This window comes from Venturia canescens, chromosome 1 (genome assembly GCF_019457755.1).
Source record: "Venturia canescens isolate UGA chromosome 1, ASM1945775v1, whole genome shotgun sequence".
NCBI lineage: Eukaryota > Metazoa > Arthropoda > Insecta > Hymenoptera > Ichneumonidae > Venturia > Venturia canescens.
This window is the reverse complement of record NC_057421.1, coordinates 6,094,346-6,104,638: the sequence shown is the minus strand read 5'-3', so window position 1 is coordinate 6,104,638 and position 10,293 is coordinate 6,094,346. Positions and strand designations below refer to the sequence as shown.

At 40.6% G+C, this 10,293-nt stretch overlaps 1 long non-coding RNA gene across 1 annotated transcript; it reads right to left on the bottom strand.

Moving 5' to 3' along the window:
- Positions 1-7,211: 7,211 nt before the first annotated feature.
- Positions 7,212-10,084, bottom strand: LOC122413812 (uncharacterized). Its single transcript, XR_006261627.1, has 3 exons — positions 9,018-10,084; positions 8,789-8,898; positions 7,212-8,535 (listed from the first exon to the last, which is right to left on the bottom strand). It is a non-coding gene; the product is annotated as an uncharacterized lncRNA (long non-coding RNA).
- Positions 10,085-10,293: the final 209 nt, after the last annotated feature.

Here is a 10,293-nt window from a genome sequence, read left to right as displayed (position 1 = left end):
GCCGAGAGAAAAACGACGGAAATACAGAGTCAAGGACCAGCGACAGGAGCAAAAATTTTAACAAACGAGATAGTCGGAGAGAAAACAACGAAAATGCCCGAGCAGAGATGATCGAGGGTCGCAAAAGTTGGAATTTTGAGGAAGGACCGTCACAGATCGGGACGCAGGTCACCCTGGTCACCGTTTCAGCGAATGAGGAAAAAAAGAACAGATAAAAACAGAAGGAGTGGAGAGACGAAGTCCTGGTGTTGACTCAACCGCCGAACGATTCGAAGCCGAACAAGCTTCCAGGATCAACAGAAAGCTCCGCTAACTCCGGGGGATAAAGCCGAGCAAAGGTTCCTCTTTGCATCACGCAGCCTCCCCAATTCGGTACATGTATGAAGAGCCATAAATTTTCTCCTCATCGAGATTCTCAAGGGTTCGGGATAATATTTTTGTTTCGGTACCCGGCGCTCCTCCTCGGTCTCCGTCTCCTTCAATTTACTTCATTGCCAGAAGTAAAGCAAACGACAAATGCCGATGCACTAGAGCCGTTGGGGAGAAACTCGTCGGACGATTGCTCGTTGTCGAGTGCCGACCAAACAAGCCGTGTAGGGGAGACTGAACTGAAAACGATTTCAAAAACCAAATGATCGTTTCGAATAGAAGCAAGCTTCCTCTGTCTCGGATGAAAATTTGAATTTTTCAATTTAAAACGAAAATCGAATCGCTTTTTGGACGAACACTCGGGGCAAGTTGACGACTGTGGCACTATTTTTACCTGGTAATCAACAACGCATTAGTGAAATTCATAAAAACGGATAGTTATCAATATTATTTATTTGATAATTCGACCAATTGTTGCAAAATGTTGACGTAAGTCAGTATAAAGATCATTTTTTTCCATAAGTGTGAGAAAAAGGAACATTTGATTCTCACCCTCGTCATCAGAACTTAGAATTGCAGTTTTTACGTACAAAGAATATTATTATTATTAATCAAGCCCATACCACTGTTGGCCTACTTATACCCCACACTGCTTTTTTCAGGAACAAAACGTTCTACCATCAAATTGTAGCGATAATTGAAAAAAATACTATGGACAATTATAGTTGAATGTATGAACATTCGTGTAGAGAATTATTCTAATAATTGGAAAAAAGTCGAGGCAGCAACTGAGGTAAAAATTTGCTTTTGTAACCGGATTTATGAAAATTCTTCACTCTCCCTAAACGATGTATCGCTCCGACGCGTTGAGAGACACACGAATGAGAAAGAGGTTACAATGAACAATTATATCAACCGGGCGTATGTTTACATTCCGTAGTTAGGATGCCATTGTTTATTAGTCAATTTGTCCCGTTGGCCGACTAGCTCCGGTGTCCCCTGAGAGTAGAAAAGAAACGTGGCAAATTAAAAAAAACCACGAAACTGTTTCAGAGCATCCAAGGGATCGATAGCTCAGAAAATCGAATGAAAAATATTTCAATTATTCAGATTCTCTACAAATAACTGCGAACGAAACGGCTTTCTTCGCTCATTCTCAAAGTCCCTTCCGTGCGTGAACCGGAACATCATGGAAGATGGAACGGAAGTGCACATTTTCTGGTTTGCTGAAAATTTGGAGTAACTGCGAAAAAGGTCTGCAGGGTCATGAAAAGTTGGATGATACACTCAAGCGATGTTGCGAGTAGAAGGAAACTCCAAAAAATATGCTGGTTAATCGAAAAAAACGTTGAGCCCTCGATACTCGGAATTTTTCCCCTTTTTCTTTAAATCGAATATACCGTGGATGTGAAATAGGTGTGCGAGAGTGAAAGTAAGGCAAAAGCTCGCAGGCGTCATTGCCTAGCGCCGCACATATATAGACTCCCATTCGTTGCCTCGGAGCTCTTTTCCGCGCGTTCTCGAACGCACACCCTCGTAAGCTCCTCGTCTAGTTTCCACTTTCCGCGTGAGCTTTCCTCTCTGTCTCGCTCCCTCTCTGTTTTCCTCTCGGAACTCGAACCCGCGCTGTTGCTGCTGCTTTCAGCACGATCCACGCTTCTCGTTTAGTCTACATGTACGCGCGGCGCTGTATATCTGTATGATGGATCCTCACTTCCGCTTGGCTATGCTCGGGAGAGCGTCCTGATTCTCTTCCCCCTCGTCCCAGCACGCGCGGCAGCCTCCACCTCGTTTTCCGCCGCGTTTTCTTCGCTCTCTCTCTCTCTCTCTCTCTTCCTCTTTTTTCTTCGCTTTTTTCGCTCAACTTACTCTCGTACTGTCTCGTCGTGTATGCGCGCTCTTACGAGACAGCACCCGGCGTTGCTGCCGCACCAGGCACACCCCGCTCAAGTATCCATCCCCGTGTACGCCGGGAGTGCAAATATGAAAGAGATACGCGATCGAGGAAGAGGAGGAAAAAAGAAAGAGGCAAGGTATATTATGAAAACGTCTTGACGCCCGCTACGTTCGAGTGTGCACTGAGCCAACAGCGAATTTTCACCCGAATATGCTGGTGTTCCAGAGAATGATGACTGAATTTTCCACCCTCGAAAAATTTTGCATCAAATATGGCGATTTTCTGGCGAACCGGAAGCCTCGATTTGTTGCTGAACTTGAAACTTGGCAATCGTACAAAACGGTGGAGCAAAGAAGGCTTCGTTCCTGACCACCAGCGAGAACAAAGGTTTCTGAATTGCCTCGACTGATTATAGATCGAATTTTCAGGGCCACGCAACAGTATTTTACTTTCAAAGTAAGAAAAAAAAAAAAAAAAAAACATTTCAACAATTTCAGGAAGGAGTCAAAAACTTGCAGTGTAAGAAATCCCTTGAAAAAAAGTAGCCCCCAGAAATCTCACTGAAACACAATCACGCTACGTTGGAATCCAGAGTCGCGGCAGCGACTTGGAGACAAGTATGTTTATTTATGTATGACGAGTCCATTCCAAAGCGTCTTTGCAGGAGCTGTAATGTTTTTCAACTGATTTCGAAAACTTTCGAAATTTATTCCAGCAAAAATTAAATAATTATGGTAATTCAGAGAATACTGCAAATTAGCGTATTTTTTCAAAACATTCGTCATATCGGCACGTTTAACATTACTTTTCATAGTGTTTTGTTTCCAGCTTTTCGTTGGCTGGAGTTCTCGGATTTTACCAGTTTTGTTGGTTCATACAAATTATGTGTGTTCGTGTGCTGAAGCACGTCCATGCATGCTAATTTTTTTCAAATTTCCTGATTTCTTTTCAAATAAAAGCAACGATCGAATGGACGATTTTCAACACGTTTATCTAGAGTCGCGGTGGTAGCGACTTTGCAACAAGCACATTTATTTATGTATGACAAAGCCATTTCAAAGAGTCTTTACCAGAGTGCTAGTGTTTTTCAACTGTTTTCGAAAACTTTTGAAATTTATTCCTTTAACAATTAAATAATTACAGCAATTCAGAGAATACTGCAAATTGACGTATTTTTGATTTTTTTTTTTCGATCGCGAACTCTTCGAACTATGTAGCTTAACGCGTTGAAAAGATATTAATTATTTTTTAACTGCATCAAAAAATGGTGCATTTTTTCGCACACATTTTTGATGTTTGTTTGGTTTTTAATTAGTGATATATCTGGTGTGCCATAATACAAATTGTCTATTCATGTTGTATTCATGTAAATTCATGTAATTCATGTAAAAAAAAATTTGGCCGTCGTACTTGGCGTTGTACTCAACTTTCGAAGTCATAAGTATAAGATACAGGTGAATTAGATAATGTGAGCTAGAAAAAAAAATTCGCCACGTACGACCAATTTTTTGGTTTTTTTCGTTTCTAATTTTTTTATTTTAAATTCTTATGATCTTAACTTTTCAGTCGTAATTTGTTTTTGTACTATTTTATCTTTGTTTTTTTCGTGGTTGAAATTTTTTGCGTCCAATTTTTGTGTTTTCAATCCGATGTGCTTGACAACTTTTGTATCTATTTGACACAGTTTTCTGTCCTGAATAAATAGTCTTACAAGCATTGGTTTTCATAATTTCACAGGTGACTGCCCAAAGGGTATAAATGTACTTGTCTCTACTTTTTAAAAATATATTTCTGGAAGCTATGAACTCTGTTTTTTCACCCGACATAGAGACTCCCGCACCACGCGTGGATCGGAGCAATCGACGCATGAAAATCCATAATTCATCGACCCGAATGTATATAATAACACCAAACAATTGCAAATATTCATGTTCAACGAGTACTAAGATAGTTCAAACCAGACACAAGCATTACAGAAAAAAACATCCTCGAACGTCGACTACGAGTATATAACACGCACGCCTCCATGGACGAATGCATTTGCAGACGGAGGAACCAGCTCAACGCTGGTGCGTGAGTGAAATCATTCAAGCTACGCTCTTTCGAACGTAAAGTATATTCCAGCATCCGCGATGGTCAGAATGGCTCCGGATATTTCACACATGAAGCGTACGTTTCTCGCAAATCAACGTAATTCCACGGACCAGGGAGAGAGCGGTTACGCGGCTTGTGGGGAACGTGAATTTGTGTAACGTTGCCGAGGCAAGGAAAATGGGCGCAACCCCAGTACGTCGAGCTAATCTCTTAGCAAACACTTCACTCTCGGGACGTAACGGGCGTCCCCCTTTCTCGAATGGCCAGCCGCTCAGGCTGTTGATATTTTACTGGGGTTCGCCTGCACCGCCAAAGATGACGCGGTACCCATCGCCGGATTTATACATAAGTTAGGTGCGGAATATCGATCAATCGCGAACATATATAAAAGCGAAATCCGCGTGGACTCTTGCCATTCAACCGACTCCCTTGCGCCCTCATTTCCTTTCAACATTTTCAGGCGTCCATATCCGCGAAACTGCAGGCTGTTGTACAACCGATGTGCAAGAACGACCTCTCCTCGATACAGGGGAACGGGAATGCTCGCATGCGACGCAACGGAGAGCTTAAGACTGTCCTGTGAAATTCACTTCATGCTCATGTAAACATCAACTCAACTTATTAAATATACGCACATATCGCTTTGGCAGAATAACAACGGTCGTCTTTACGACTCTGCTCAAAAACAACGCTGCTCCAAACTGCCCTACGCTCAAATTAGCAAAATCAATGTACCTAATATCGAGACAAGCGTTCGTTTTAAGAGAATGCATAAGTGAGTGTGGTACTTGAGCAACATCGTAAATTGAGGGTTAAAATATTGAAAAAAATTTGCAAATGGCTTCCTCGAGATGGTCAAGATGCACAATGCTCAAAGCTTACTCTATGTGGTGCTATATTTTTCATTTTGGCTTCCTCATAGAGTAAGCTTTGAGCATCGTGCATCTTGACCATCTTGAGGAAGCAATTTGCAAATTTTAATTTGCAGCATTTTTTTTGTATACAAGGAAATAATGTATTTTCTCTACCTTCTTTTACGAGCTTTAAGAGAATGGATCAGTCGGTATATCGCAACCGTGAGTGCGAGAGAGATAGCTGCAAATTTCGAAATCGAAATTCTTTGACACAGTTTGACCGATTAAAAAAAGGCTCTGTCAGTCGATTTTTGCCATTGTCCTGCGTAGGCTGACAGAGCCTTTTTTTAATCGGTCAAACTGTGTCAAAGAATTTCGATTTCGAAAATTTCAAGTGAGGTTAGTCGACTGATCCATGCTCTTAATTTATCTCTTTATTTAAATCCATAAAAAACAACTGAATGACGAGCCATCAGAAAAAACAGTTTGCAACTTTCAATTTTCATCGTTTTTCTATTTACATTGAAATTCAATAATTCCGACATCTTTGCTGGTAAGTATAGAGGAAGTACAGACTTATACACAATATCTTACAAAATTTCCAAAAATTGAAGCGGTTAGACGATTTTTTGAAAAACTCATATTTTCGTAAAATTCAAAATGTCATAAAATTTAAACCGCTCAACCGATATTCCCCAAATTCAATACCAACCTTCCTATTATGATAGTCTATTTATGAAAAAGAAATTGTTAATAAATCTCTAAATTTTCGAAAGTTACAGCGTCGACACCATTTTTATGAAAATTTCAAAACGTCCTCATATTCGTATTTTTTATCAAATTCTGATAAAATTATCAGAGAATGAAAAGCTTGTAAAAATTAACATGTGTGCAAAACGGTAGCCCTGTATCTCAAACCATTTCCGAGTTATAAACGTTTGAATTTTGCAGTGCCATAACATACACACACACGCACATCCGGACATTTTTTCTAGATATGATTTTTCGATGTTTTGGAACATTTTGAGCACATTGACATTGAAAATTGGAAAAAAAAATTTTTCATCGCCACAAAGCTTTCTCTATGAGGAAGCAAAAGGGAACGGGGACCGAGCAGAACTTTTCCGTCACGATCACTCAAGTCACTCGGCGACAGCAAAATCATAAAATAAGGAAGGATGCACGAGCGGATGAAAAACAGCTGTCTCGTAGAGTGCAAAAAATGTAATGTTAAAAAATAAGTTAGAGTTAGTCGGAGTGCCGAACCGAGCGGACGTGTCCGCATCCTGTAGCCTTAAGGAAGTTGAGGCCGTACAGTCATTTTTTTTAGCCAAAAGTTATGACCTGTACCTTTCAAAAGTTAGGCCAGTTTACAGTTTGGCAATGTTGCATACACTTTAAAGAAGAGTTGAGGGAAAAAAACGAAAAATTGGTGAAAGCTCAGTCGAAAACACGGACGGTGACAATCCTGGCCTCAAATAACTTCACGAGAAACAGATTATTATTAATATAATCTCAGCAAATCTCCTAATAAACCTGAAAAAATTGACATTATTCAGCGAGCCTTGCTCATGTTGCCCAAAAAATTTCATATTTTTAGCATCATTTTTAACGGAGATATCACAGAATGTGTCTTGACTTCCATAAGGTTACACGTTATTTGGCCCAAATTTTTATTGATTTTTTTTCAGAAACGACGCTCCTAAACTGTCTGAAAATTTAACTGATTTTTTTTTACACTTCACTTTATAAGATGTAATCGGTTTAAAAGCGATGACATCATTTTCATTCTAATGCCTCAACTTCCTTAAGAGTATGGATCAGTCGATTAACCTCACTTGGAATTTTCGAAATCGGAATTCTTTGACACAGCTTGACCGATTTAAAAAAGGCTCTGTCAGCCTACGCAGAATGATGGCGAAAAATCGACTATGACAGAGCCTTTTTTAATCGGTCAAACTGTGTCAAAGAATTTCGATTTCGAAATTTGCTACTATCTCTCTCGCACTCACGATTGCGATATACCGACTGATCCATCCTCTTAAAGTTATTATTCAATAAATATATCAACTCTTCTCACGGAGCTTACTCCTCATTATCGTTAACTGGAACAAATCCTTATTCTACAGAAATACAATGCAATATGTCTCCTTTTTTGTCATTAATAATCCGTGTCATCCGCCCAGACATGTTGAAGAGTAGGGACGTTATTCATGCAGAAAATAAAAATTTTTAGAGTGGACATGTTATCGAGTAGATTTATAAGAGTCGAGTTATGTTGCACCAAGTCAAAAATTCTATTTTCAGTAAATTTATTCAACAATAGGTCTCCTTTAAATACATGTTTAAAAAGCGGAGTTGTTATCGTGCACAGCTGTGATTATAGTTATACATAGCTGCTAGTCAACAATTCTATCGATAGCCATTCTCGATAACAACTCCGCTCTTTATTAACTGCGGATCTGCGTAGAGAACGTCCATCCTCCTTAACATATTTACTCCAATGTGATATTTAATCCCCAATATTTCAACTCATGATGATTTCAGAACATGTCTCATCGTCGGTAGAGATATTGAAGATCGTGGATTATACATGAGTAGACGCAGAATTGTTATGAATTTCGGAGTAAAGATTTTAAAAGCAGAGTTGTTTTCGAGTCGAGGCGTAAACAGGATGGTTGTTATGCTGCCATCGCTTTGACAGCCGCAGATGGCCCTTGGTACCCTGCTCGTCATAATACCGACCCTGTCACAGGTTTCACTAAAAGTAGTCTGAGAACGTTCCGAGCTTAAATTAGCAGAGAAACAAAAGTTGCACTTCAATTACGTTGCTTCGAGGCTTCGGATGTAAGAAGAAACGCTTCCAGTAGAAATTGAATTTTGATTTTTATCTGTTGAGGTTTGAACATCTCGTGTGAAAACTTGAAACAATTGGATCATGTTTTGTATTTAAAACTTAGTTAGTCTTGGAGTGTAATGATAGTTGGAGGATTATACAAATCGGAAGCGTTTTTTTCCGATTTGCTTCATCTTTCGAGTGCAAGGTCAAAAGCCATGTCGATTAATTGTGACAGCAGCGAATCTAGTGCTTCAAGGAGTTGGAGTGTCGCGTAGTGGCAAAGGTGTTCCACAGTCCCTGTGGTTGTCGGTATATGCTCGATTGGCTGGAGCATTAAGGTGTTGCGTGCCACACTGCCACTTTCCTCATTGCTGCACAGCCTCGGATTCCTTTTATTAGTTGATAGCTCATAATTGAGGCATAAATGAAGATTTTTCTTTTCAAAATCTTCAGTAAAGCGGCCCATGTCACCGTGAAAGAGACTAAAAATGACGATCATTTTTTAAATAAATATGAAACTATGAACTAAAACGAGAACGATTTGTTTCCGAGTGTCGATAACTCGAAGAGATGCCGAAGCCAGAACGTTTTCAATTTTCAAAATTTTCATTATTCCTCGAGAAATCGTAATTCTCGAAAGATGCCATACTAAAATCTCATGATTGATGTAAATTTTCTCAAAGTAGGATTCTATCTATTTTGTGAAATGATTTGCAAAAAATAAAAAATGCTCACGGCCACAGCGCTCGAAATCGCGTGGAATGCCGCATATATATCGAGAGACACCCGCGTCGTTTCCCGAGGCCTCATGCCGGATTGTATGTGCTCCCTGAGCATCGGAGCTTCTACAGTGGTATGTACATATAGAGATCCATATAATACCGTGCGGAGGCGACTGGGTTGGCTCTCGTAGAGCCTCGCAGAGTAAAGAAAGAGAGAAACACGTGGGATAGACCGTACGTACGTGTATGAGGCATTTCGGTTCAATTCACCCGCAGAGTCATGCGCTCAGCTCTAATTACTCTCATTTTTTACATTCGTCGTATCACTGTGGAAGCAGAATTTTTGTGCGACGTTTATAATCGTACACACGAGCTACACAAATGCTAAAGTTTACGATTGAACTGAGAAAAAAGTCTTTTCGCGTGTGGTAAAATATTGCGAGTAAAAATGTTGTTCACCTGGCTCCTGTCGAAGTGTTTTTTTTTTTTTTTTTTATTTATTTATTTCGGAATTGTGTAAAGTAAAGAAAATTCGAATTTTATTTATAACGTGATCAAATTCTGTGGCGAAATGTACGATCGTACACTGACATTTCTAAAAGATTCCCGTTACAATTTTCATAGTTTATCACAAACGATTGAAAAGCTGTGAAGAAAACGACATTTGCAACATTTTTCTCGAGTGTTTATCCCCTCGAAAAGTTCCTCTCCTGTTGCTCCCATGTTTTAAACAATGGACGAGTATGACGATGGATCTGCATTAATGTGCGAGTTGAAAAGAGTGTATTAGCCGAACTTTGGAGTGGCGAAGCAAATACATGAGAAGAGGAGGAGAAAAGGAAGAAAAAAATAAGGAAATTAAGATTGATTGACATCGGGGCGGTGTGCATTGACACGGAACGTCCCATATAAACACACATAGCACGGATCGAGAAAGAGAATGAACGGTAGCGCGAGTTTGGCACGACGGAATATGGGAGAGAGAAAAAGAGAGAGAGAGAGAGAGAGAGAGAGAGAGCGTGTATACGAGAGTAGCGTAGTTGAGCCCGGTGAAGAGGGACATGAGGGAATGGTGAGAGGCTCGGGAGGATGGCGAGCAACGAGAACAACCCTCCTAACCCTGGTATACCAGTGAAAGAGGAATGAGCATGGAAAGAGATGGTAGAAAGAGACGGAGCGGGGGAGAGCGGGAAAGAGGATGAAGCGAGCAGAGATGGGAACTCGGGGCTCGGTCTACAGCGAGGTGGTCGTAGGATGTACTATAGATAGGAGGTATAGTTGCGTAGAAGCAACGTAGAGGGTAGTAGAGAGAGAGAGAGAGAGAGAGAGAGAGAGAGAGAGAGAGAGAAATAGCGAGAGGAATAGCACAGGAAGAGGTCGGAGTAGGCGATAGCGGCGCTGCGGCGTAACGACGCTATAACGCGAGCCGCCGGGTGATTACCTACCACCTCTATCCGTTCCCACATTCGCTTCAACTCGTGCTCCGCGCTCTTGCGTCTCTTCATCCAGGAGTAGCAG